Raw genomic sequence first — 4148 nt, forward strand, 5'->3', positions numbered from 1 at the left:
TTCATGGGAAATCACCAGAGTATGAAGGTCGGTAAGTTTTAGTCTTTGATCTATGTCATTATTCTATTTATCTATGAAATTATCCCCATTTATCTGATTATATAATAACTAGATTTTGCTTTTTGGATGGATTTTCTAATTTGTGATTTTTTCTTATGAGAATGCATTCTTGGCTGTAGTGTGTAGGCTAATATTGGAAATGTTGTCCATCCTAACATTTTTGGGGGATCAAGTGGTCATTTGGTCACTGTACAAAACTGGGAATTTCTTAGAAATTAAAGCTACTAGTCAACTAAGTAACTAACTAAAGTTAGAACCGCATCTATTACACATTGTAATTTGCTTTATGTTTCTCTTGGAAATGCCCACTGTAGGCTTTTTTTCTTTGAGAACAATTTTGGGGCTTTATTTTTGTAGAATATATCATACAACTTTTGAGATCATAGAAGATGAAAAACTAGTACTTGCATAGTCGTATCTTCAAATATCACCTCTTGATTTTATGGAGGTTGACTTTTTGTCATATTTTCCTTCGGTCTCGCACCTCTCCCTCTCTCTCTCTCTCTCTCTCTCTCTCTGAAATCTCAATGGCATTCTCAGCAGAAGAACACCAGGAGCAAAAGCTGATCTCCAAAAACTTAGCCAAAGAGGAAGAAGAAGAAGAGGAAGAAGCTTCAAATGGCCAAGACGATGACGATGACTTTGAAGATGAAGCTGAGGATGAAGAAGAAGAAGAAGAAGAAGAAGAAGAAGAGGATCCCCATGTAGTAAGTAAAGAATCTAAGCTTCAATATTACGCTCGATTCTGGCCGGAGGGAGCTCCCTGGCACTGCTAATGTCATTGTTGAGGTTGTTGAGGCGAAGAACCCCCTCACAGGGGACATTGGTATATTCACGAAGCTGGAGGTACTCCAATTTCTCTTCTCTACACTTTGACTTCTACACTTTTCGATTAGGTCCATTTGCTGGAAAATATATGTTGTTTTGTTTTGTCTTTATACTATTTTTATGGGAAAAAAACTATGGTTTCGAATTTATTTGTTGGTGATGTTGGGTTTCTCGAATGAGGATTAGTTTTTTATTTTGTATTTTAAAACATTGGTGAAATGTACTTTTTTCGGAAGATATTGTTGTTTCTGCTTTGTCCTGGTTACTATTTTTATGCAATTCTACTATTTTGAATTTCTTTGTTGTTGATGCTCTGTTCTGGAATGGTGATTGGTTTTTTATTTTCATTTTGCAGCATACTTCTAGAAAAAAGTTCCCCCCTCGTTTCTATGTGTGGATTTTGAAAGCACAAAAAATTATACTACTACTTGCAGGTTTCACCCTCTTTCATCTGCTGCCTGGAAACATGAACTACTGTTGTGTGATTTGTTTTTTTTTTTTTAGGTAGCCTTTTTGTGTTGACCACTTGCAGGCGTGTGTGGCATTTGCAGCTCGAAGAAAAACTTCTTCAACGTGTCAGTTCTTTGGTTCAAGACTCAAATTCTGATTTTTGGAGAAATGGAAGGTTTTTAATTCATATGGGCAGGCAACTTGCATCTTTTAATGATGGTGAGCACTGTGATCATATGGTGTTGGTTTCAAGATGTTATCATTTTGTCATTTTTTATTTTATTATCTCTTGGGTTAATAGTGGTGTACAATGTGCATAAATGAAAAAAAATAATGTGTACTTTAATTTGATGATTCATGAAGTTGCAAGTTGCATGTAATGATCGTGGTGTTTACAATTTTTTGTTTTATGATATTATCCTTTAGGGAAGATTTGGATATGCAAATCCTGGAGAACATGGAAGATGCCAGAGTTGATCTTTGTGTCCCCTTTGGTAGTTGTTGATGGGGAAGACTGCTTTGCTTTTAAGGGGTATAAACCTGGCTGCTCCTAACACCAAGTGAGTGTGCCATATTTTTGAATGAGAAAACACTTTTATTCACCTCTAGTTTTGAGAATTCTAATGAGAAAACATTTTTATTCTCCTCTAGTTTTGAGAATTCAAAGTTTGTGTTTTGTGTTGGATTCACTACGCATATATGGGTGGATATATGTCTAAGGAAGTTTCTAACTCAGCCCATTAGGGAAGCATATGTGATGAAATAAATGGCAGCTTCAAAATTTGCAATATAGCTCCTAACACTCTAGGACGTTGTTTCATTGAGGCGAACACCTTGAATGCGATCAGTTTATTTTATATTTGTGTCAAAAGTTAAAATAGGTAAATTTTGATTCTTTGAGAAATTTGTATTGTATTTTACCTTTGACATTTTTATGTGTAGGTTGAGAATGGATTTAAGGGCAACAATCTTCCTGTAATTGTAGCTAATGCTACCATATGTCAGAAATTTACTATAGCATAAATTTTTTATGAAACATTTAAAATTTAGAAGGTGGGGTCCACTTTTAGCATTTTCTTCATTTGTAAATTCTAAATTTAAGCATTATTCTTGATTTTAATTAAATAAATTATTAGATGAAGTAAATTTGTCATGTTTCTTTTATATTTTCTTCCTTAATTAAAAAATTATCATACTTTTTATTCATTTAACGTTACTTACATAAATCCTTACACTAATATATTTTGACAAGTTTAAATATGTTCTTTCATCCTTCTTTGATATTTTATCTAATATATAAATTATAGGTTTTCAATGTTCCTTTGTTTTGGTCATCTACCAAATCAAATGGAAGATCATCTAGGGGACATGGACTTCAAGATTGCAGGCGCACAAAATGGAGTAACTGCAATTCAGTTAGATATAAGACCTTCTGGAATTCCTTTAGATATTATTTATGAGTGTTTAGAGCCTGCTCTTAAGGGTCGTCTTCAAATCCTTGACCGCATGGAGCAAAAGATAAATGCACCGCGTACTCAAGATGACAGAAATTCCCCTCAATTAGGTTGAATGCTCTGCTTTTGATTTTCTATTTGACCTACTGACTTGCAGCTTTCAATGTGATGTTATTCCTTTTTCTATTCATTGAGAATATCTATGTGCTACAGCCACCTTGAAATTCAGCAATGATGCCCTACATCGTTTGATTGGGCCTATGGGTGCTCTGAAGAGAAAAATTGAAGAAGGAACAGATTTTATTTGAATTTGAAGATGATTTAGTATTATCAGATATTCTCTCTTTTTCCTATGAAGATTTAGACATTTGGAAGATGTCCCACTGACATAGGCCCACTGTAGTTCCTTCTAAATTTATTGAACGTTCATAATTCCTTTTGAATTATGATTGATAAACTTAGCCACATGAAAGTTCTTGACAGCATTAGCTTTGAGTTTGTTCTATTCATTTGCATGTATTTGTATAGTGTGTGTTGTTCTAATTGGTTTACTCAATTTGGCACACTTATTGTAAGAAGCCTTTTTGCACAGAAAATTTCAAAAAACTAAATCAATAAGGAGCTTTCATTAACTCATAGCATGCATGATTTATTTTCTTTTTGTTCATGTTGTAAATTTACTGTAATGCAAGTGCACGGATATCTATAAATGATGGCACACTTACCATAGTTGCTAAGAATCAATCTGTAATGGAAAGAGTGCAAGAAAAGGTATTTTTTGGATTTTTTTGAGCTATTATATTCACCATTTGCCATTTGAATGGAGTAATGTTTCATTTTTGAAGTGGTTATATGTTATGTGATGTCAGCGGTATGTGACATGCTTTATATGTGCTTTTTGGAGAAGTGAAATTAGGTCTCAGAAGCATCTTTCATGAAACATCCTATCCATTCCCAACCTTCCCCTTGGGGTGTGTGTGGGGAACCCAAAAATATTAGGAAAATGAAAAAAAAAAAAAAAAAACACAAAATGCACACTACTCTCCAACATGAAGGCAGTTCTGTGAGAAGGACAAGCCCTGCTCTTGCACAAATCTACCCTTCAAAAAAAAAGATACAATTATGTTTGAAGCTTTCTCATGGTTATCAGACTATTCTATATATTGTGGGAAAAATACTTGAAGTTTAATTTCATATCCAAGTAATTCGCAAGTGACAATACATTGCATTTTAACCCTGTAGAATGCTAAGGAGACAATTTCTCACCATGGAACGAATTGCAGGACGTTTACTCTGTAGTTTTTCAGTGTATTAATGCTTATTTTAGTTCAGTGTTTTTGGCAAATTCCATTATTA

General features: G+C 33.9%; 1 long non-coding RNA gene across 1 annotated transcript; it reads left to right on the forward strand.

Moving 5' to 3' along the window:
* Positions 1-336: 336 nt before the first annotated feature.
* On the forward strand, positions 337-3297 carry LOC131150247 (uncharacterized). The gene is made up of 5 exons (XR_009135509.1): positions 337-906; positions 1244-1322; positions 1440-1557; positions 1765-1898; positions 2646-3297. It is a non-coding gene; the product is annotated as an uncharacterized LOC131150247 (long non-coding RNA).
* Positions 3298-4148: the final 851 nt, after the last annotated feature.

The sequence above is a fragment of the Malania oleifera genome, chromosome 3 (assembly GCF_029873635.1).
Source record: "Malania oleifera isolate guangnan ecotype guangnan chromosome 3, ASM2987363v1, whole genome shotgun sequence".
Taxonomy (NCBI): domain Eukaryota; kingdom Viridiplantae; phylum Streptophyta; class Magnoliopsida; order Santalales; family Ximeniaceae; genus Malania; species Malania oleifera.